The 25,638-nt window shown below is 41.4% G+C and overlaps 1 protein-coding gene across 3 annotated transcripts in view; it reads right to left on the bottom strand.

The window, feature by feature from the left end:
* The window catches only part of Ac76E (adenylate cyclase type 2 Ac76E), a 1,381,264-nt gene that overhangs the window by 740,006 nt on the left and 615,620 nt on the right, over positions 1–25,638 (bottom strand). For all 3 annotated transcript variants that reach the window (XR_011018659.1, XM_068228989.1, XM_068228988.1), the window contains one exon: positions 2,272–2,320. The gene's annotated coding sequence lies outside the window, so the exon portion shown is untranslated. The remainder of the gene's footprint in view (positions 1–2,271; positions 2,321–25,638) is intronic.

Below are 25,638 nucleotides of genomic sequence, written 5' to 3'. Positions count from 1 at the left end.
AAGCATCAATGAGCCGTTGTCGACATACGGCTGTACAAAGCGCCTTTGTTTGCCCGTCGTTGCACCACTTTATATACGAGCTTACAACATCGGCAAGAAAACAGTCGACAAGCCGCGCCATTCAGAGATTCTGATACCAAGGCACAGTGTGATTCCTATTCAATTCGGATAGACCACCCGCTTTGTCCATTCTGTCGCAGCAGACGCAATTAACAGCGAACCTGTAGACCTGTTTCATATATACCGTACTGCCGGCGTATCACGTATACTTCTCCACATCCCAGGCGCGATAAAACTTTCCCGGATCGGGGTGGTCACAATGTGGTGACTCGATGGTGTAATCACCAAAACCACAAGATCCCTAACTGAGTCTATCATTGTTTCAATTTGAGAGGACAAGGTTCATAATTTTTCACCCTTTCTATTCAAACTCCCTGAGATTATTCTCCTTCGATCCCCTAATGTATTAGCTTGCGAGGCCTGTTTCACATGTATTATAGCCCTTCCTTTCTTTCATATCTCAAAGGACTGGAATCCTTTCTTATCTTTCCATGATTAGAGGTTAACGCTATCATCACCTGCAGTATACTCAGTACACTCGAAAACGAATAGCTATCTTTAGAACATAAACTTATGACCACGGGACCCCTCTCTGAGTCTAGGATCACTCTTACTCGGACTAAATTCCTCGCTTTTGTTTTACCTATTCAACCTCCCTTGCCCATCTAATTTTCTCTTCTGACCCGACGGTATTAGATTTCCTACTAGGCCTAGGATATTTTGATTTTTAGACAATTACTGATTCTTCTCCTCCCTTTGCCGATATTTTCATTCTTAGAACGCGTTTTTGATCGTTTTAAAGCCATTTATTGTCGATATGCTGCGTCGTTTTACGATAGTAAGTAATATTACGCATCTCGCAGTAGAATGTCCTCAAACATAATTTTCTGTCATATTCAGTGTTATTAGGGTACGGTTATCTAGCAGTACTTCCCCTTAATATAAGATTTACCACTTCCATGTTACCGTTTATGAAACCGCAAGTGAATGGGCAACTTCTCAGAATATTACATGCAACCTAAAAGAAAATACAATTCCTCTGAAAGTAATATACAAAATTGCGTTAAATTTCACGTGAACAGGGAGGCGCTCTCATTCTTAGAAACTTCGTATCATGAATCGTGTCTTCATCGTCAATTATGTTGCTGGATTCTAGTGAATCCTCTGTATGCTTTACAAAAGCCCTTCCCTATCACTTCCATTTTACACCATTACGCCCTCCTTCGATGGTCTATATATTTTGTTAACTACCCTATTTGAAAGGGCTCTTTCCTCATAGTGACAAGCTCTAGGAAACACCCATAAAACGTCTTGGAACTTCGCCAGATTATTGTCCGACTCGTTGGCTGAATGGTCAGCATACTGGCCTTCGGTTCAGATGGTCCCGGGTTCGATTCCCGGCCGGGTCTGTGATTTTAACCTTCATTGGTTAATTCCAGTGGCTCGGGGGCTGGGTATTTGTGCTGTCCACAACATCTCTGCAACTCACACACCACATATAACACTATCCTCCACCACAATAACACGCACAGTTACCTACACATTGCAGATGCCACCCATGTCTGCCTTACAAGGGCTGCACTCGACTAGAAATAGCCACACGAAATTAATTAAACTAGAATATTGCTGAAGAACTGACGAGTTTCTACAATACTTCGTTGACGAAGATCTCATTTGTGTATTGGAAAAAAAATCAACTGGACTGAAATATTAGTTAAATGGTGGAAAGAGTTTTTCTTAATATCGACCATTCAACGTATAAAAATCCTAATAATGCAATTGTAGATTTCAAAATTATAAACAAATAACTGCTTACGGAAATTTTCAAAACAGAAATTAATTTACAAATTATTGGATGGTTGAGTATCAAACTGACTGCGAAATCAAAATCAAAATCTTACATCTTTAAGGCTGCTTTGCAGCTTTCATATACAACCGTATGAAGTAAAACATTTTCAGAACACTGATAAAGGCGAAAGCATATGCAAATTTTCAAATCAGCTGACAATGAAGAATATATATTATTTAATTTTATTTTTGGAGTATCAAATACTAAATATATGTGACTTCGTAAATTGCGCAAGGGATAGTTAGTTGTATTCCGTTAGTACTTCTTAGAGAATATGCAATAGCGTCATTGATTAAGTAACTACTTCATCATTTAAATTTTAATTAACTGGTCAGCGTACAGTAAATGTGGTTCGTACTTACATCGGCTGTGCCTTTGATCTTCGCTCCCGCCGCTTGAGAACTGCTCGCACTGTAACAAGAAAGCAGAACACATCACGTCACAGGGAATATATTTTCCAATAATACGTACAATTTGCTCTGAGGAAATGGTTGTCAGTGGATTAGTTGACTCCTCTGCTACGTTGGATGAAAAGTATTTTCCTGTAAATATCAGTTTTTTTTTCGTCCACTTCTTTGTCTGAATTTTCTCGTAGTGGAATATCAGGGCCCCGACGTCGATTCTTGGCAGGATGACGGATTTTAGTTGCTCTTGGTTAATTCCTCTCGATGAGATTCTGGGTGTTGGCGATTATCCTAATACACATCCTCATTTATATACAACACATCCCAGAAAAACGCAATTGTGAATAAATCTCCCCACATAGAGTTAGTACCGGGAAGAGCGTCTGGTTTAAAACCGGGCTATAAAAATTTCATTTGATCATTGTTAGCATGAGAGGCGTCTGCCCTGTACGGGCAACTATGTGTTTGTGTGGTTGAGGGAAGTGTTGTGTGGTGTATTAGTTGCAGGGATGTTGGGGATAACATGAACACTGTCCCCGAGACGAGGACATTAACAGTTTAAGATTAACATACCTCGACTTTACCCGAGACTCCGAGGTCTCAGGTACCGAAGGTCAAGGTGCTGACCACTCAGCCATAGAGTCGGACAAAACTGGTCTTAATCTACATTAGTGACGACTCAGATAACATGGGAAGAGAGCCAGGAAAGAAGAGTAAGAAATGTGTCCGCTTCTGTGTAGTAGTATTAACCCCATGTCGCAACAGCCCCGAAGGTTCTTGGCCTACCAAGCGACCACTGCTCATCCTTGAAGGTCTGAAGAATTCGAGGTACCGTGTGGTCAGCACGACGAACCTTCTCGGCTGTTATTCATGGCTTTCTTACCGGGGCTGACTTCTCACCGTCAGATAGCTCCTTGACTGTAACCACGTAGCCTAAGTGAACCTCGAACCAGCCCTTAAATCCAGGTAAAAATCCCTGACCTGGTCTGTAATTGGACCTGAGGCCTCCGGGTAAAAGGAAGGCACGCTACGCCTACACCACGGGGTCGGCTCCGTGGTATAGTGGTTTGTGTGATTAGCTGCCACTCTGAGAGGCCCGGGTTCGACTCCCGGCTCTGCCACGAAATTTGAAAGGTGGTATGAAGAATGCAACGGGGTCCACTTAGATTCGGAAGGTGAACTCAGTAGAGGAGGGTTCGATTCCCATCTCAGCCATCCTTGAAGAGATTTTCGGTGATTTCCCATCTACCTAATTTAAGACCACGGCCGCTTCCTTCCCTCTTCCTTGTCTATCCCATCCGAACTTCCCACCCTCCAACAAGACCCCTGTTCAGCATAGCAGACGAGGCCGCCTGGGTGAGGTGCTCGTCCTCCTCTCCAGTTGTATCCCGCGACAAAAAAGTCTCATGCTCCAGGACACTGCCCTTGAGGCAGTAGATGTGGGATCCCTCGCTGTGTCCGAAGGAAAATCCAACCTGGACGGTAAACGGATTAGGAAGGAAAGAAGGAATATGTTTGTCAGAACAACCAATATTATTATTTGTTTTACGTCCCATCGACACACACAGGTCTTATGGCGACGATTGGATAGGAAATGGCTAGAAATGTGTAAGAAGCTACCACAGTCTTATTGAGGTACAGCCCCACCATTTTCCTGGTAATAAACCATGCATAACCATCTTGAGGACTGCCGACGGTGCGGTTCAAACCCTCTCTTTCGAATGCAACCTGACAGCTTCGCGATCCAAATCGCGTTGCAACTCGCTCCGTACAAATTATTATTATTATTATTATTATTATTATTATTATTATTATTATTATTATTATTTAAAGCAGACCTAATGGAGTGGCCGCGGCCAAATTCTGCATTCGCGAGATACATGGGCTTGAGCCACACCGTCGACTGTCCTGTGCATGATTTTTTGCGGTTTATCCATTTTCATGCCCAGACAAATGCCGGGTCAGTTCCTATTCATAGGGCACAATTGATTCCTTCACCATAATTATTTCAACTGTATTATCTCCTCAAGTGAGAGTGGCGTCAGGAAGGACATCGAGCCGTAAAAAGAAGCATGCCATATAATTCCTGCTCTCCTCTTCCCCGACCCGTATCAGGAAAGAGGGACTAAAGGATAGACATACATGAAATTAACTTAATTGATGTGTATAAAGAACAGAATGATCAAAGACTGTTTTGTGCATATCCTTGCTGGCAAGCTAACCCATGTGGATGGAGCGCCTTCCATTTTATGAGTTGAGTCTGTATCATGTTTCGTTTCAGGCAGTTTACAGAACGAGTAAGGAGACGGTTAATACACAGTGTATGTATTTCTCTACAAGAATGACGAAATGCATTATTGAAGTCCCTATCACATTTAATTATTAAGTAGTGTACCTCCGCTTTGCTATTTGTTTTAAGTCTAACCAACTCAGACAGATTTTATGGTGACAATAGGATAAGACAGGGCTAGAAGTGGGAGTGAAATTACTCTGACATAAATTAAGGCCTGATGTAAAAATGGGAAACCATTGAAAATCATTTTCAGGGCTGTCGTTAGTGGGCTTGAAACCCACAATCTTCCTAATTCAAGCTCACACGTACTTGGCCTGAACCGTGCAACTTACTCGCTCCGTAAGTATAGAGTAGCTTACAGGAACAAATGAGAAATTATCTTGGGTAGTCCCCATGTGACATTAGGTGAAAATTTTTGAATTCGTCTGGCGGTGATTATAGGCATATAATAGGTCTCTTCATTCCACTGAGCGATGGTACGTTTGTTTATATTGGTTAAGTCTTCTAGATACTCGTCAATAACCAGGTACCTCCCTCTGTGAAGCAGTAGAGTTTCGATCCCCCGATCCCAAGACCACTAGTTAAAATCCGGCAGAGGTAGTCGGATTTTTGAAGCTCGGAAGAAAGTCCATTCGGCATTCCGTGCCATTCTATATCAACATGTAAAAAATGTCTGGTGACACATTTGGTTTTAAATTAACACCCATCCATAATTACCCATCAGAGATCCGTTTCTCTGTCATCCGATGTAGAAAAAAAGGAACGTCGAAATTGAATCACAGGCAACCTACATGGCATAAAATAAAATTTCCTGCTCGCGGTAGCTGAAAGCTTATTATTACTATTATTATTTACTATTATTATTATTATTATTTCTCGCCAGGTGTCATGCCATATCACCTCCCGCGTCACCTACGTAGGCGCTCGTTCTAAGATCATTGTATTACTTAGCTCATGGACATGGTTTAGAGGAAATTAACTGTATACTGACCCGCAGTACGCGTCTGAACAGTCTGCATCGAAGTATACAGTAAAGGAAGAGTTCACCTCTGTATTGCGGGTGAGTATGTACAGGCGGTTGGTGAACCCTACCTCTCGGTAGTTATGAGGAAACCAATATATTCGTTAAACTATCACTGGTTACGTAACAAAGTAACGTAATAGGCTATATTGGATTACTCCTGTCCTACCATCAAAGGCTAACCACATCTGCCACAATCCCAGAGGACACCACAGTCGATAATGCTGATGGGCTTGCATCTAGTGGAACTGATTGTGCGGCTAGGATTGTATTGCTTTACCAGGAACGTAAGTAAATACTAAACTTGCGTAACATAATCCTTCAAATGTACGTTTGTGTTTTTTTCACGACAACAGTGCCTCCACTCGGTAAATATATACATCAGAGGCGAGAAGACATGTGTTCAGGTAGGAAGATTGAACTTGGATATTTGTTACATGAAATACATAGTGTCCACGAGTTATTGGGTTCTGTAACACTGTATTTAATCTAGTATGGAATAAATGTACATGTCATTACTATGTCATACTACTTACGTGTATTCTGTGTGTGTCCCACGGCTTGCATGACCACATTCTCTGAAGCATGTTCTGAGCCACGTGTCCGATGGAGATATTAATGCGCCTTCTTAATTACAGCAACTAGAGTTGGAAATGGAGGGACGTAATCATTGTTCCTTACGAAATCCCACGGAAAGAAATCACATGATCCCAGATCCGCTGAACGAGGTGGTCGCGTGTAATGTTTCATTCGGCCGCCATATAAACAATTCCCCGACCTGCCAGATGTTCTTTTATGTAACAACGTACGTCTACATGTCAATGTGGTGGGGCATCATACTGTTCAAAACTGAATCCCACCTATCCGTTAGTTATAGCATGAATTCATTTTCCATCATTCTGAGGTGCAATATAACACGATAGTCCAATCGGCGAAGAAAAATGAGCCAAACACACTTCTATTGCGAATAACACAAAACATGTTCACTTCGAGGTTGTTAACGTTACATCCATCTCAGTGAAAGCGTGGGGATTCTGGGATGGTCATATCCGGACATCGTTCATATTGACCTTTTCGCCGCTCATAATGATAGGATCTGGCAAACTCCCATCTCATACAATCATAGCCAGCAAATTTCCACAAAACTCCTACTGCTGAGCATCATTAGGCTGCAGTTTTTGTACCAGAAGTAATTTCCACGCGTACGGGTAAAACTTAAATCACGTTGTTAGAATCTTCCACACTGTTGATTTCGGTAAAGTGAACTGTTGACTGGCACTCTGCATTGATTTTGGAGGGCTACGTACGAAACTCTCATACATTCCGTCAATCTTCTCTTAAGTAACACGTGGTATTCCCGCATGTAATTTCCCTTGATGAAAGATGCATCCTCGGTCGTGAAACTGTTCTTAACACCTTCGGACACATTTACGACACGGGAGGACAAGGCTGCCGAAATGACTGTTGAAACTCGTTGCGAATCGTGACAGCGCTACTAAGTCAGTGATAATCGAGCACACACCAACTAGGGGCTGTTGCTTAGACGGCTAATTTCTCAAATAATGATGTTCACACTTCCCACCGAATAAGGCATGTTTCGTATTACCATCTGAGTTTTATAACATTTGCCTCCTTTGAAATGGTGATAATATCATATACGTTTGTTCAGTTTCAGTAATAATATTATATGATGGAAATGTCCAATTAGCTGCAACGCCGGAGGGCCGGGTCCGATTACCGGCTCTGCCACGAAATTTGAAAAGCAGTACGAGGGCTAGAACGGTGTCCACTGAGCCTCGGGAGGTCAACTGAGTTCATGGGAGTTCGATTCTCACCTCACCGAGCTCGATAGCTGCAGTCGCTTAAGTGCGGCCAGTATCCAGTATTCGGGAGACAGTGGGTTCGAACCCTGAAGATGGTTTTACGTGGTTTCCCATTTTCACACCAGGCAAATGCTGGGGCTGTACCTTAATTAAGGCCACGGACGCTTCCTTCCCACTCCGAGCTCTTCCCTGTCCCATTGTCGCCCATAAGACATATCTGTGTCGCTGAGACGTAGAGCAACTTGCAAAAAAAAAAAAAAAAAAAAAAAAAAAAAAAAAAAAAAAAATTATTCTCACCTCAGGCATTCTCGAAGTTGTTTTCCGTGGTTTTCCACTTCTCCTCCAGGCAAATGCCGGGATGGTACCTAACTTAACGCCACGGCCGCTTCCTTCCCTCACCCTCGTCTACCCCTTCCAATCTTCCAATCCCCACACAAGGACCCTGTTGAGCATAGCAGGTTAAGCCGTCTTGGCGAAGTACTTGGCCTCCTTCCCCGTTGTATACCCCCGCCCCTTGTCTCACGCTCCAGGTCATTGCTCTTAACGCGATTGAGGTGGGATCCCTCGCTGAGTCCGAGGGAAAAACCAACCCTTGAGGATAAACGGATTAAGAAAGAAAGAACATATCCAATAATTTGCAAGCAATCTCTGTAATGAATTGCCTATCGTTGTACATACATACATACATACATACATACATACATACATACATACATACATTATAGACTGTTATGCCTTTCAGCGTTCAGTCTGCAAGCCTCTGTGAATTTACTAAACGTCGCCGCAATCCTCGAATTGCAACTAGTGTTGTGGCCTCATTTAGTTCTATAACTCTTGTCTTTAAATCGTTAGAAACCGAGTCTAACCATCGTCGTCTTTGTCTCCCTCTACTTCTCTTACCCTCCATAGCAGAGTCCATTATTCTCCTAGGTAACCTATCCTCCTCCATTCGCCTCACATGACCCACCACCAAAACCGGTTTATACGTACAGCTTCATCCATCGAGTTCATTCCTAAATTAGCCTTTATCTCCTCATTCCGAGTACCCTCCTGCCACTGTTCCCACATGTTTATACCAGCAATCATTCTTGCTACTTTCATGTCTGTTACTTCTAACTTGTGAATAAGATATCCTGAGTCAACCCAGCTTTCGCTCCCGTACAGCAAAGTTGGTCTGAAAACAGACCGATATAAAGATAGTTTCGTCTGGGAGCTGACTTCCTTCTTACAGAATACTGTTGATCGCAACTGCGAGCTCACTGCATTAGCTTTACGACACCTTGATTCAATCTCACTTACTATATTACCATCCTGGGAGAACACACAACCTAAATACTTGAAATCATCGACCTGTTCTAGCTTTGTATCACCAATCTGACATTCAATTCTGTTGAGTTTCTTACCTACTGACATCAATTTAGTCTTCGAGAGGCTAATTTTCATACCATACTCATTCCACCTATTTTCAAGTTCCAAGATATCAGACTGCAGGCTTTCGGTACAATCTGCCATTAAGACCAAGTCGTCAGCATAGACCAGACTGCTTATTACATTTCCACCTAATTGAATCCCTCCCTGCCATTTTATACCTTTCAGCAGATGATCCATGTTGGGTAGACCATGATGGTTAGACTCGGTTTCTAGCGATTTAAAGATAAGAGGTGTATAACTAAATGAGACCACAACACTAGTTGCAAATCGAGGATTGTGGCGATGTTTGGTAAATTCACAGAGGCTTGCAGACTGAACGCTGGTCTATAACGATAACTGTGAATAATCGCCAATAATATTTGTATGTTTGATAAAATTACATGAATTATTACTTTTCAAAATGGGCAAGTTTAATTAATAATAACAGGCTCAGTCAAAGTATCATTACGACTTTGTGACGGGGAATCGAATCCACGTTCTTCGAGGTCAACCAAGCACGCCGACGTATTTGAACGTCGTCGTATACAACTGGACTAAGACTGCTGACTTGAGCTCAGAAAATCAGCCATCAGTCTCTCCTGTAGGTGGTCATGTAAATACAGCAAATATATATAACACTCTTTTATTTTCTAAACCACTCGTTTATTTTGCAAAATTATCACCGCAGTTGCCCAAGCATTTGTCATAGGGTTAAATGAATATCTAAGAGGTCTGAACTCAGGTTGGTGATACAGACCTTTACAATGCCATATTTGTCGGTAATGATTGCGTTTGATATTGATCGACGTCCCTCCTATTTTTGTTTTTCAGAGTCGTTCATCCCTCTGCATATTCAGGGTACCATTCCCGCATTTGTTGAACAGACAACGTTTTCTATAAATAGATATATTCCTGCTGTAGATGCTGAGAGGTTCGATATGAACTTTCTCGAGTGACCACTTATTCAGAAACTAGAAGTTTATGCAACTGATGTTGTGACATTGCTCCGGTTTATTTACTTGTGCATTGTGCGCAATCTATCTGTGTGTCTACAAACTATTGGTTACATATCTTGCACAGAGCTCCATTCCTTTGGTTTTGAGCAAAAAATAGTGAAAGTAAATACTTTATTTACTCCTGTATGTTTATTTTCCTCATGGCTCCAATGACCAACCCGGTGAATATTAGGAACATAAACCAATCAACAGGTGTCTGTCACCAAATCGTTTTCTTATCACTTTCTTTTCATCGCGCCTACTTGCAGCTGTGGTTATATAAATTTATCAGAATACCGCACTGGATCACCCGCAATAATAACGTACCTTTGACTATAGACCTCACAATCAACAGGACGTAACTATGCTATTCTGAGGAGGCAGATAGCCAGTACATTTGGAGACTGCAGACCAAAGAATTATAATTAAAAAGTAAAATAACATATTTCCGTGGTAAAATTTGATTCTCTGTATAGGTCATGAATACACAAGTATTTGACTTGATTTTTATTCACTTTCTTCATCGTTACTTATTTAACTGTGCAGTTATTCGGTAAATAGTCAAAATGCACACAATTTTAACTCCAGATTCTATACAGATAAATTTAGTCGTGTAGTTGCAAAAGCAGCTACATCACTCTTTTGTGAAATTTTCATTTTGCTGTGTTTGTTCCCTCCAAATAGTCGTCTATAATCCTGTAAGTGCAGAACAGTTCATATTCAGATACAGCATGTTGTTACAAGCAGATAAAGTCGGGGGTTAATTTCAAAACCAGCTAAGTTATTATTTCACTTGCAAAACCAGATAAATTGGTGAGAAGGCCCTAGGCGGTATACTACTGTGCTTCACCGTTTTCCACCTATTGTCAGCTGTTCAGTCTGACTGCCGCTTGCGGATGGTTAGTTTCGATTGTTGTGTGTACTGTTTTCGCATGTGAAATGGAGTGTCATCCAGTTGAATGTGATAACCCAAGGAAGAGGCCACGTAATGGAGAAATGTGGAGTAGAGCAAGACGGAAAAATCAAAGGTATCGAATTATTAATCTATATATTTACAAGAGTAACATACAAAACCTCTCACTATTTTAGTTTTGTTTGAGTAGCATTCCCACAACAAGAGTACTGTCTGTTTGTGTTATTTCATCCCAGCACGGGGGTGAAGCTGGTTCCTGCTCGTGGTGCCCCTGCATAGGTACCTGGATTAAAATTCCAGTACTGAACTGAATGTCAGCATTCTAGAAGTAGCTACCAGTCAATATGACCCAACCGCTATATTCAGAACGGTCTTTATCAAGACCAACACTAACCATTATATCTGTAAATATTGAAGGTTTATCTCCATCTAAAGAAGGAATGTTACACCAGCTTTATCAAACTTACAAATGTGATATATTATGCCTTCAGGAAACTCACAGGGATGAGCAACTACGGCGACCAAAAATAGCGGAAATGAGACTTGTGGCTGAGATTCCCCACAGACAGTATGGCAGCGCTGTTTTTGCCAAACCAAATTTACAAATTTTGTCTGTTGCAGCCACCAATGAAAATCAAATCGAGACAATAACTGTGGAACTCAGTAACTGTACCGTCTCGGGTGTCTACAAACCACCAAATGTAGATTTCTCCTTTAAAATTCCAGATAACTACTTCAAGCAAAAGACAAACTTTGTGGTTGGAGACTTCAACAGCCATAACAGTGCATGGGGATATACAGATGATGATAATAATGGAGCAGCTGTGTTAGAATGGGCTGATGATTACCAATTACAACTTATTCATGACCCTAAACTACCTCCATCCTTTAACAGCAGTAGATGGCGACGAGGCTTCAACCCAGACCTGATATTTGTGAGTGAACACATGGCACAGCAATGTGTGAAATCAATGTGCAATCCCATTCCAAATACCCACCATCGGCTCATAATGTGTCAACTTTTCTCTGCAATTCAACCAATAAAGGTTCCGTTTCGAAGGAGATATAATTTCAAAAAAGCAGACTGGGAGAAGTTCAGCTCAACCCTCGATAAAATAATATCAGATATCCACCCAACACCAGAGTTTTATGATCAGTTTGTTGAAACTGTGAAGAAAGCTTCCCGCGCTTCCATACCACGAGGATGCAGAGTTAACTATATACAAGGTCTAACCTCAGACACAGCTGCCCAAATGAACACACATATTTCACTGTTTCAGGAAGATCCACTAAGTGAAGACACTATCTCAGCTGGAAGGAAACCGCCTTCCTCAATTGCAGAGGCAAAGAAAGATGCTTGGATCGAACGTATGGAGGAAACAGACATGTCCAGGGATAGCCGAAAGGCTTGGAAGCTCCTCAAACGACTTAGCAACGATCCAACCAAGGGATCGGTCCATGCAAATGTTACGGCAAACCAAATCGCAAATCAGTTTGTCATCAATGGGAAAACAAATCACCCAATAAGGAAGATGGAACATAATATCCTAAAAAGCGAGGTAATGAAGTCCAGTAACATATCCCGGCCATTTGAAATAACGGAATTACAGAAAGCGATTCAATGTACCAAAAATGGAAAAGCGGCAGGATTAGATGATATCACAATAGAAAAAATAAAACACTTCAGTTCAACCACACAGGCATGGCTTTTAAAATTCTTCAACAACTGCTTTACTTCCCTAAAAATTCCAAAAATATGGAGAAAATCCAAGGTGATCGCATTTCTGAAACCTAGAAAGGAACCTTCGAACCCCAAAAATTTTAGAACAATCTCCTTACTCTGCCACCTATACAAAATAATGGAAAGAATGTTGCTCAATCGCTTAATGGGAGTAGTAGACCAAGTCCCAATCCCTCAGCAATGTGGCTTCCGCCCAGGAAATAGTTGCACAGCACAGGTTTTACATCTAACCCAGCACATCGAGGACGGGTTTGAAATTAAGAAGATTACTGGTGTGGCTTTTGTGGACCTCTCAGCTGCCTACGATACAGTAAATCACAGGATATTATTAAACAAACTTTATAGAATGATTACAGACATCAAGGTAACCAAGATGATAGCTACTCTCCTGGAAAATCGTCGCTTTTTTGTCGAATTCCAAGGACGCCGAAGCAGGTGGAGGAATCAAAGAAATGGACTACCTCAAGGCAGTGTACTGGCTCCTATTCTTTTCAACATCTACACTAATGACCAGCCATTACCAGAAAATACTAAAAGCTTTATCTATGCCTGTCTGTCAAACGTTCCGGAGAGTGTCATAGTAGTCCGCCTCGCATCAGATGGATGCGGCGGACATAACAAGAACGTTTTCATGATGGGAATGGTACGTGTATGGATTTTAAACTACACTCCTCAGAGTGTCAGGAAAATAAAATTTGTGTTCCCAGTCGTGAGTTACTCTTTCCTTCTGTCCGACCGTGTTTTTGCATGAATTGAGAAGGAAATCAAGAGAAGTGATACTATACTCGATCAACAAGAATTTGCCAATATTTTTTCCCAATTAGGAACCGTTATTCCTCTCGCAGGGAAGTTCTTTGACTGGAGGAGAATTATTACTAATACTGTCCGCGTTCCTTCTCAATGACACTTTCAATTTAATCCCTGAAAGTGATCTTTCTTTAAAAGAAACAGCAATAGAAATTGTTATTATTAAGAGAGAAGTCCATTACAGAGTTAATTTAGGATGCTACAGGACTGTCTGTAAAAGGTACAAGACAATTAAAGACGTGCTACCTCCTACTCTGATACCAACAGGTGTTAAGGAGTCTCCGCTGAAAGTCCGTGGTGTTGCAGCATTACTCGTGAAACATTTCGGTCCTGATTGGTTGTCACTGGAGTCTTTGTCCAACTACAAGAACATAGTCCAGTTAACTGATATAGAAACTGCTGAAGATGGTACTCAGAAAGATTCTGTGTGTACAATTGCATGTGAAGTTACTGATTTGGTTGTGTAGGCTAGTCAATGGCCAAGAAATGTGAACAAACATACCATTTCCATGCTTGACTGTTCTGCAACTTCAAATTTACATTACTACCTAAATGTTCATGTTTTGTTCATTTTTTGAGAATGCTAATTGTTAAGAAGTATTTATATTGTTTCGAAACGGGATACATCCATGCAGCTTGCTTCTAAACCAGATACATCCAAAATAAATTCGCAATTATTTACAAATCTATGAACTAATGATCGTTGATATTTAAAGTATATTTGCACCTATCTCGTTAAGAATACTTGCCAGAGTCTCAAGTTTTTCTTCTTTCATGCAGTAGAGTCAGTGTTTTTTATGTCTCCTGAAAAATTTTGTACTTGTGACTTGTCTGCTTTTGAAAATAAACGACTCAGTTCTGGATCTCTCGTTATATTACTACATATAGCATTACAAGGAAATATCTAACTGAGCTTGTATGTTAATCGTTGAAATCAAACTGCGGGAAATGTAATGTAGACGAACAGAGTTTAGTTTTGAAGGACGGTTACTAAGTAAATGCATGATCAAAAAGAAGTAAAATCACAACAGCTTTCGTGCTACAGATGGATGGTAACAACCGGCTGAGAGAGGATGTAAAATTATACAGGCTATAGGAAAAGTTTCGTCTAATAACCGCAGACCATGCTAAAGGGGATCAGGGCTGTTAACTGAATTCTTGCTAGTAGATTATCGCTGCACCAACTCAAGATAGCTTTACCGTAAACGATGGAATAGGAAAGAGCTAAAACTGCGAAGAAAGTTAAAAGTAAAATGGTATACAGGATGTATCAGAACTATACCGACGAAAAGTATCAAGGGAGCTCTTCGTGTTATGTTAATAACGATGGTGCAATCAGATTGGCAGAGAAAATGATTCTTTTCGAGGAAATGGGGTTACCAATGCGATTCAAATTTATGAACTTGCTGTATTTGCTATGGCAGAGAGACAATCGCTGCCTGTTGCTGTGCATCAGAGGAGGGAAGGGAAGGGAAGGGAAGGGAAGGGAAGGGAAGGGAAGGGAAGGGAAGGGAAGGGAAGGGAAGTGGGAGACAGAGGTAATGATGGTGCAAATGCACATGTTTCTTGTTCGTTTCGCATAGTCGCTTTCCAGCACCAGCAGGCAGTGTTCAGTTTGTCTTGCACAAGTTGACTACTATGGGAACCCCGTAGAAAAAGATGAACTTGTACCAAGAATACATGCAGCTTTGTAGGTTATTCGTGGCACACCACATATCCTTATCTGAGTCCAACGGTCACTACTACACCTTTGTGAACTGTTCATTGAATTAGGAGGGGAGTATATTGAATATCTACTGTAATCAAACCATTGGGTGTATTGATTACTTCGCTCAGTATTTAATTCTATTTATAATGTTGTGAATGTAGGAATACACAATTGTGGGGTGGCAGCATTGCATCTTTGGGCATATTAAATAATAAAGAACGTTACAGCGACCAATAGATGAGAGGAGATACGACAAGTATGACTGACAAGTGTGTCCTAATTACGGTGTGTTCTTATACTGTGCGTGCAGTTACGGCTGTTTAATAAACGAACTGTGGATGTTGGCTGTAAGAGACGAGGACAATCCTGTGAGAGTTGAATGAGGAAACTTGTGCATACGCGCGGAGCATTATCTCTGTCTCCATCGTACACCCCACTACCCCTCCCTCCCCTTCTCTTCCCTGAACCATGGCAGCTGCCTGTGCTTTGGCATAGCGACTACAGCGAGTTCGTCAATTTGAGTCGAGCGCCCGGAAGTAAAATCGCCACCAGATTTTCTCGAAAATAAAAATTTGTTCTGCCAATCCGATTGCACCATCGTTCTTAGCATAGCACGAAGAGCATCCCTGATTTTTTGTTCTGATACACTCTTTATATTTCCGTACTGAAATGAAAATCTGGTGTGAAAAATGGGAGACAACGGAATATCATTTTCGGGGCCACCCATAGTGGGTTTTGAACTCGCCATCCCTCTAATGCAAGCAAACAGCAACATTCTCGGATCCGCGCAGAACTCTCTCTCGGTAGGGCAATTATTTGGTTTTATAACGCCTGAATTCGATGCCACCCGCAGCACAGGTACGACATAGTAGTTGCCGAATACCCTCGAAAATGGCATATTGATGTAGACAACAAATGACGCAGATCATCCACACGAGATAAAGGACACACATAGACAATGGAATATTTTGACGTAAACAAACTGCATTTTGCGCAGTATGTCCCACTGTTATAAACAGTACATTGCCACAGCTGCCACCATAGGCCGTACTGTGCGTATTTTGTCTTATAGGGAGAAATTTCCCTATCGAAATCGTGGAAACATTTGACATGCATGATTCGTCTCTACATTTTCTCCATAACAAATATACATTCAGGTTTGTGAAGCGGTTTTACCCGTATGGTAATTAAGATACCGAAAATGTTCCTTTCCTATCTGTCACTCTTATAAACACGAAAGACAAGTTATCAATGATGTGACCAAGGTCAGTCACGGTCACGAACAGAAGCGGTGTTAGTTGACGACCATATGACGCAGTGATGTTTCGGTAATGACTGTAATGTAACTGTACAGCGGGTGTAGTGTCGTCAGGCGTTTCGCAATGAAACTTACAATACCAGCGAACGAACTTTCGTGTTGGTGGTTGTGGTGGTGGTGCTGATTACTGTTTTTAATATGACGTACAAATGGGCAACCATTCTCTATATAACACTACTCGTAGGTAGAAAGTACGACCTTCTACACCTCATGTTACAAGTAAAGATATAAGACAAGCCAGGAGCTGGTAGACCATCGACGTCATGGCTCGAAGGCTGGACTTGAATCAGAAACACCGAACAACTCTTCAAGTTAGCTGAGGAATGGAGTGCTTTCTCCAGGGGGATTGCCAACGTTTGAGGTACCACATATGGCACTTGAAGAAGAAGAAGAAGAAGAAGAAGAAGAAGAAGAGAAATAAGAAGATGGAGAGGAAAATGAAAGGGGTCCGACACTTCTAAAAATTAAGATATCAGCCGGAGAAATACAAGGGCTATGAAAGGCGTAAAAATGAACAACGCCCTAGCCCTCCCAACCTAATAGATTCGGGGTCGGAAAAGAACAAGAATTGACAATTCACCAAGGGTGGTCAGTTAGGACAGATGAAAGTGTGGAGCCTGGCATAAGTAAGTGGAAGCAATGCCAAGAATCAGCTAAGGGCCCCGTGGTCGTCAGCCCACGATCCCAAGTTAAGAGCCACTGGAGCACATTTAATCGCTGCATACAACAGGCAGCAAATACCATGGGTGTTATTGTACCACCCACACCCACAGGTGGGGAATTTTTGAGGCCACACAATAAAATGAGTGTTGGAGCCAATGCTCTACATAACAACTGTAATCCAGAATCAATTGGGGAAAAGTAAGTTAATGTAGTTCAGCAAACATAATTTATAAGAAGGAAGTATTCCTGGTCTTTTTTCCTGGTGTCAGTTCGATACTCACTTTCGAATAACGTGCGAATGGAGGGATATTCGTACAAATATTCGACATCCGGTATTTGACGGATTTTGATATTTCATGACCACTACACATCGAAAAAGTTGCTTTTTCACCATAATTGAGAGTCTCTAAACTTCGTCTAGAACGATATTACATTTCATGACTCAGATGAATCTGAATGAAAATAATGAGTTAGAGGCTACGTTCCTGTCCTCATTTTAATTGTTCTTATTCCTTTAATTAGGGGCTGTTGTAATTGAATGGAAGTTTTGTACATACTGTATAATCTCTCTTAATGGAATTTAAAACTAGTAACGAGAGTTCTCTGTTGTAATAACTCCTTCATAAAATTATTATTTTCATCAATCTTTAACGTATCTCTTTCCACTTTAATGCATTCATAAGTCGTAATCTTCTTGCGCTGTTCTAACCATCTCCTTTTGTAACGTGTGAACTCTGAAGATTCAATTACGTTTTGCACTGTACCTCATATATAAAGCAATAATTATTTATACATACGATAAGGTTGATGACCATTGCCGATCGCAAGTTCCTGAGTTAAAAGACAAATATAGGACAGATAATGAAGGAGAAAACCGGAATTAATTTTCCTGACAGTCATAACTCAAGTTCGGATGTTAAGGAAAAATCACATTTATTTCCTGAGCTTATTTTACCAGAAATCTGAAAAATAACTGTTAAATGATGGGTCCCTGACCCCCGTTTAATGCAGTTTTATATTGCATATAAATGCTTTGTGGCAGTTCCTGGGGAGCCTCGGCTGACTGCTTACGATTAACGGGTATCAGTCTTGGCTACTGTACAGCGGAATACTGTGCCCAGGTCTAGCGGGAAAGTGCACATGTGTATAAAGTGGATACTAAGTTGAATGATACCATGCGCTGCATAACTGGTACTGTAAACACTGTCGCCACTGGTTACCCGTACTTAGTCATATCCCACCACCCCACCTGAGGAGAAAGGAAGTTCTGCTGAGAGAAGCAAAGAAGATCTGGGCATCTCCCTCATTACCAGTTCATCAGGAATTTTGTTACCCATAGCCACAACGAATTCGATATAGGAGACCAGTAAGTGTACTGGTTGTCCGACTCTTGAGAGATAATCTAAACCAGAGCTGGCGGGATGAGTGGTCAAATTCAACATCTGGAACTAATGCCCATGAGCTAAATCCAAATCGCGAAATGAAGAGATTTTACGACCTCCCAAGAAAACAATGGTGTCTCCTCAACAGACTTGAGGTCCGGCTTCACAGATAAATGGTTAGCGTGCTGGCTTTTAGTCACCGGGGTCCCGGGTTCGATTCCCGGCACGGTCGGAAAATGTGAGCATCATTGGTTAATTTCGCTGGCACGGGGGCTGGGAATATGTGTCGTCTTCATCATCATTTCATCCTCATCATGACACGCAGGTCGCCTACGGGATTCAAATAAAAAAAGACCTGCATCTGGCGAGCCTAACATTTCCTTGGAATCTCCCGGCACTAAAAAAAAGCCATACGCCATTTCAACAGAGTGAGAACTGGGCATGGACGCTGCAATTTCTTACGCCATAAGTGGAGTTGGATGCATTCTCCAATTTGTGAATGAAGTGAAGAGGAGCTGACTATGGACGACGTTATCCTGCGTTGCCCTCTTCATGTCTACTCCGAAAGCTCTCGCGACCTGTTTCATCTTTCAGACAGTGCTGTAATGTGGCTGAAAAACTTGGATCTGGAGTTATGTTATAATCACCATACGATTAAACAATAAGTGCCAATTTCAGCCTTTTTTATTGTTTTGGTAATATTTTGCTCATTATAGTTTTAATTTCGCGTGGCTATTTCTGGCCGGGTGCAGCACTTGTAAGGCAGACCCTCCGATGAGGGTGGGCGGAATCTGCCATGTGTAGGTAACTGCGTGGTATTGTGGTGGAGGATGGTGTTATATGTGGTGTGTGAATTGCAGGGATGTTGGGGACAGCACAACCACCCAGCCCCCGATACTTTGGAATTAACGAATGAAGGTTAAAATTCCCGTCCTGGCCTGGAATCGAACCCGGGACCCTCTGAACCGAAGGTCAGAACGCTGACCATTCAGCCAACGAGTCGGACGCTCATTATAGTGATATCAGGTCATATATGGTTATATTTTGAGCATTTTTAAAAACTGAGGCATCGGTTTAAACAAGGTAGAAGTTATGTGCGTCAAATTTCAAGAATCAATCATTTCAAAATAGTATAGTAGATGTATTTTTCTGTCTTTTCGTGAGACAAATAGGTAGCAGGTTTAGAAGGCATGATCCCGAGAAAGAGATGTACGAACGTACGCCGACAGATATCAAAATGAATTTTTTTTGGGGGGGGGGATTTTTTTTTGGTAAACCGAGTGAGAAGTGCGCCTCAGCTACGTGACCCAAACCGCGCTGCCACATGCTCGGTCGAGAGCCCGATGATGTCATGCCAAGGTCAGACACTTGTCAGATTCACTGGTCCTTCTTCTCTACAACGAAATTCTGAACACTGTTATCGAGAAATTATTTCGCTCTGAAAACATCCACGTTTTAGTAGCACTCACATTTACCCGGTTTGGATCACGTAGCTGTCAGCTTGCATTCGGGAGATAGTGGGTTCGAACCCCACTGTCGGCAGCGCTGAAAATGGTTTTCCGTGGTTTCCCATTTTCAAACCAGTGAATGGATGTACAAAGTTTAACGTACCTCCTGTAACTATGTCAGTTTCCATGATTAAATGTGCCTGTTATAATTATCACTATTCATTTTTTGTCACATTTAATGTTAGTAATACTCTTAACACTTACTACCTATTCCTAAAATGCATAATTAATTACCTTTTTAGGTCGTATTCGGCAAGTTTTTAGGACGTATTTGATGGCATATTTTTACTGTTTAGGTCATAAATTTCAGAACCCTAGTTACAACAAGAGGTCGGATTCATACGCACTAAAAGCAACAATATATGCACTTTTTCATTCCTGAAAAATACTTGCTTCCTCTCTATGAATAAGGTTGGCTCTCCAAATATCAACTGTTTTTAGCTTTTTTTTCCTTTTGACACGATTTTTAGCTGTTACTGAAATTCATAAAACGGAGAAATGAAAGTATACGTCATAGAATCAGTGCAGCGGCGGCTCCGGCGAGCTCACAATGCACTAAACAGGCTTGCCAACGTCGGCGCATTGTCCACATATACCGAATAACCCGAAAGATGAACGGTAAAGATAGGTTAGACCTACAAAATATTGGTCTGTACAAAACCATTGATATCAATTTGTTAGGCCCTGCTAGTGATAAGACCATAGCAACAAATAAATAAATAATTATTTTATATAATAATACTTTTGGGGCGGGTAGGTTGGTCCCTGTCGAGTATCAAGGAAGGATCTCTCCTCTCTGCTACTTCAGGTTTCGTGAAACATTATTTTTCTATGATTCCGAATATCAAAACGCCACCGGAAAAAAATTTACACATTATCAAGCTCTTGTTAATACTGTCGACTGTCAAAGACAATGCATTTTAAAGACTTCCGAAGGCGAACGAAATTTGTACAAATTCATTTCATTGCACCGTTGTTCCGATTTGAATATCAATGTACAATATTGTACGTTGTTTTTTACAAAATAATATAAACATTGCAAATACGCATTTATATCCACGTGTTCCGTATATGTACATTTATATGCACTATAAAAACTTAGCCAATCGTTTTCAAATGGTATGAATTGCCTTTATTTCTTACGGGCATATTATATCTCGAAACAAACAAAACAAGCAAATGTGCCAAAAATCCGCCCTCTAGTGATAACATATTGCATCTCCTCTTCCCTTTGAACAAAAGGGTGCAGTTTATATCCTCTAGTTAGGTGCGTGGAGTAGGTCTGCATTTTCGGAACTCCACTGCCGCCTTTGAGTGTTACTAAAACGTGGATACATTCAATTCGACGTAATTTCTAGATAACACGTGCGACGACAGTGTTCAGTATCTTATTTTAGAGGAGAAGGACCAGTGTATCTAGCAACAGGTATCTGACCTCTGTACGACATCATCGGGCTATGCAATAGTGCCTCGACCGAGCAAGCAGCAGCGTAGTTTTGGTCACGTAGCTGCCAGCTTGCATTCCGGAGATAGTGGGTTCGAACCCCACTGTTGGTAGCCATGAATATGGCTTTGCATTGTTTCCAATTTTCACACCAGGCTGTGGATGTACCTTAGTGAAGGCCACAGCCACTCTTTCCTGCCCCATCCCTTTCTTATCCCATCCTCGCCATAAGACCTATCTGTGTCGATGCGAATTTAAGCAGATTGCAAACAAAATATAGTGCCAGTATGTCAAGATACTATAATAACTGCTCCACAAGTATAATAGTTATTTATGGACTCCGCCGTGGTGTGGGATACAATTTGATTCGTACAATTTGATTTTTGAAAGCCCGTAACAAAAAATAAATACAATGTTGAACAACGGAGAAAATTGCGAAAAAAATTTGTTTCTCGCTAAATATCACGACATATAGATAATAAATGGTTTCAAAATTATCAAAATGCATTCGAGAGGAAAAAGCGGTTCGTCAGAATTCAAAATAACCAACGTTGAGCAGACCTATACAAAATATAGATTTCATTTCTTCAGTACCTAACATGCATCACGTATTTTACTATGCCAAAACTTGCGACCGTGACCCCAATATAGCCCTGCTCGATAATTGTTTCTCCTCTAGGCTCTTACCATTCGTATATAGAAAATATTCTCTCGTTCTCTCTCTCACACACTCACTCACTCTGTTGTATATTTTATTCTTGTTTCTTGTCAGCTATTTATCACGCGTTGACGGACTGAAAAGCTCATGTTATTACTTTAACTCTACTTGGACAACAGTCAGGAGTATGACATCTAAACAATTAGTATTTATTTACATCGGTACTACCAACTGTGGACTATGGTTACACAAACAACCTGCTTCTCTGTCTTAAGCTGAAACCTTTGTGTTTCCATTGTAACCAAAGGTTTTTCAACCTCACGCACCTTTTCAGCCGTTCTTCTGCCAAGATGCTCTGCGGTTTAGCGGGTTTCTTTTCTGCATCATCCCTGAACCTCGCAACATCTTTCAGCCAGCAGGGATGAGATTTCCAGTTTTCCCGTAAAGTGAGCAATTTGTGCGCCAGTCTCCTCGGGTTCATTCTCTTCAGGTGACCATAAAAGGTTAACCTTCGGGTCTTCATGACGGTGGTGATCTTTTTGACTCTCCCGTACAGTTCCTTGTTTGACCTCAGGTATAAGACAGTACTTTAAGACACTTTCTTAGGACCCAAAATCTTTCTGAAAACGTATCTCAACACAGATTATCTTCTCATGCAGCTCTCATGACTCTGGGTGGTATAAATATAAATTTACTTTTTCTTCAATCGATATATCTTCAATTTTTGCCAGTGTTTCTGAATAAATAAAAATTTTTGCTGTTATTATCATTTTAATTATGAGAATAATACTGGTTGAAAAATTCATGGCTTTAGATTCCCATTTGAACTCAGTAATTAAGTCACATCAAGTGAAAGTTCTTAGGTTAGAGATCAGCAACAGTGGACAATAGAAGCACTCTTGATGTGTTCGCCTTGCGAGAGGAAGCCAAACGAAGCTCACGGGAAGGCTGATGAAATCAGGTGCGTTCCAAATGTTCGTGTTCATAGGTCCCGGGACAACATTCTAGCCCACCGGCGTCTCTGAAATCCGTAAAATAAGTTTTGGGACGTAAAAATAAACTACGATAATAATAATAATAATAATAATAATAATAATAATAATAATAATAATAATAATAATAATAGTTCGAACCCCACTGTCAGCAGACCTGAAGATGGTTTTCTGTGCTTACCATTTTTCACACCAGGATAAAGCTGAGAATGTTCCTTAATTAAGGCCACGGCCATTTCCTTTCCACTTCTAGGCCTTTCCTATCCCATCGTCGCCATAAAACCTATGTATGTTGGTGCGACGTATACAAATTGTTACAAAATATCATTCGTGCCCATTAAGGGCCGCAGGATGTCAAACGTCTCTGTGGTGTAGCGGTTAGCGTGATTAGCCGCAATCGCATGAGGCGCGGGTTCGATTCCCGACTCTGCCACGAAATTTGAAGAGTGGTACGAGGGCTGGAACGTGGTTCACTCAGCTTCGGGAGGTCAACTGAGTAGAGGGGTTTCGATCCCCTCCTCAGCCATCCTCGAAGGGGTTTTTCGTTGTTTCCCACTTCTCTTCCAGGCAAATTCCGGGATGATACCTAACTTCAAGCCAGGGCTGCTTCCTTCCCTCTTCCTTGTCTACCCTTTCCAGTCTTCCCATCCCCCCACAAGGCCACTCCCAGTTCAGTATAGCAGGTGAGGCCACCTGGGCGAGGTACTTGTCTTTCTCCCGGTTGCTGAACAATTGCGGTCGCCGGACATTTGCGGTCACTGAGATAAACTTGTGCCCACTGACAGAAATTCCCCAGTTGTCACAGGACATTTACGGTCACTGCAGCAGGAGGTGGGCCTCATCAGCTTAATCTCGGGTATCGCCGCTAACCTACCTGATCACCTGCTCGCTACTTGCAGACCAACATTTTTCTCTCGCGGGAATTATTATTTTTTGTTTTTGCTAGGGGCTTTACGTCGCACCGACACAGATAGGTCTTATAGCGACGATGGGATAGGAAAGGCCTAGGTGTTGGAAGGAAGCGGCCGTGGCCTTAATTAAGGTACAGCCCCAGCATTTGCCTGGTGTGAAAATGGGAAACCACGGAAAACGGGAATTATTTAGAGACTGATACCTTCAGCCGCAAACACCATTCTATACCGAAAGTTCCTGGTGTGTGTACTGTATTTACTATTGTGTGCTGTAATGGAGTTGACAGTTACTAATCAGGCAAATTGTTGTGCACTTTACAGAGGTTATATGTACAGAAAGTAGCCTGTAGGGAGAGTCAACCTGGTATCGTCGCCTGGGTGTGTCTGAAGGAGAAGAACAAGTGTAAATGACGGCTGAGGACAAGAGGCGAAGAAATACTTCATACTGTCGTTCATCAGTGTGGATCACTTGAAGAAGCGGCCTTCACAGTGAAAAAGCAGGTTCAAGAGGCAAAGAATAGAGCAAGAGAAGAAGCGACTCCACTATCACAAATTTACGTGCAGGAGTTGGGCGATCTGCATAAAAGGGGCTGATATTCCAGCTCAAGAATAAAAAGAACAATGCGTTGGCAACGAAATCGTGCATGTGGTCTTCAAGTAGAGCCAAAAACAAGTGCTCACATAATTCTTAATGAAGAGGCATTAAGGATGAATAATGGCAGCCCGTTCCTTTTACCTGACGACAGCATGGGAGAAAGAATTATAATTTTTAGTGCCGAAAAAGGTAGAGGAAGTTTTAGGCATTGTGCGCATTTTTTTATCGATGACACGTTGAAGAGTTGCAGCAAACAGTTCGCCCAGATGGGGTACACAATTCACTAAGACCTTGGAGGCCGGAGCGATAAAAGCAACGCATATCCAGTCGTCTTTGCGTTCCTGCCTAACAAAAATAACGAAACTTATATAGGTTTCTTTCATTTTATCTTGGAGGCGGTTCTCCAATGAAATACTAAGAAAATCACTATTGACTTCGAAGCAGCTACGATATCAGCACTACGAGAAGTATTTCCGTCAGCAGAGTTATGTGGCTGCTTTTTTAACATGAAGCAATGTTAATTTTGTTTTTCGAAAAATGAAGGACTGGTGCGTAATACAACAGTGTATTTTACCTTGGCCTATCTTTAATTATTCTAAAATAAATAGGAAAGTTATTTTTTTGAATTAGTCTCTTATGTCTGTATATAAAAATTCGATTTGTGGTATATAAGAGACTAAATATCAAATATACGAGCTTGTATATCTGCGTGACTGTTTACATCGTGGTAGCCACGGGATGGTGATTACTGTTTTTGTGAGAAAGTAGAACGGTGCCACCGTCCTTCCTCAAAACTAACCAGAAAAATGTCGAATAGTTCCGACTCCCTTTTAGGGAAAAAAGAAGGTAAGGGCCCGAAGGACGTGAAAATGTAAGACTGCCTGGGCTTGGCAAATATCGTACCGTGGAGGTCGGAAGAGAACAAGAGCTGACCAAGAGAGGGCGGATAGGAAATAGAATAGAATATATTTATTTATCATCCACAGAATTGTATGTTACCAGAAACATGGCATGACTTGTTCTTGTCCTTCAGACATACGCAGGTGACGATTTTATGTTGACTTTCCCTACACTTTCTGTACATATAACCATTTGCCTTATTAGTAACTGTCTACTCCATTACAGCACACAAAAGTAAATGCA

This window comes from Anabrus simplex, chromosome 8, assembly GCF_040414725.1.
Source record: "Anabrus simplex isolate iqAnaSimp1 chromosome 8, ASM4041472v1, whole genome shotgun sequence".
NCBI lineage: Eukaryota > Metazoa > Arthropoda > Insecta > Orthoptera > Tettigoniidae > Anabrus > Anabrus simplex.
This window is presented reverse-complemented; position numbering and strand designations above follow the sequence as displayed.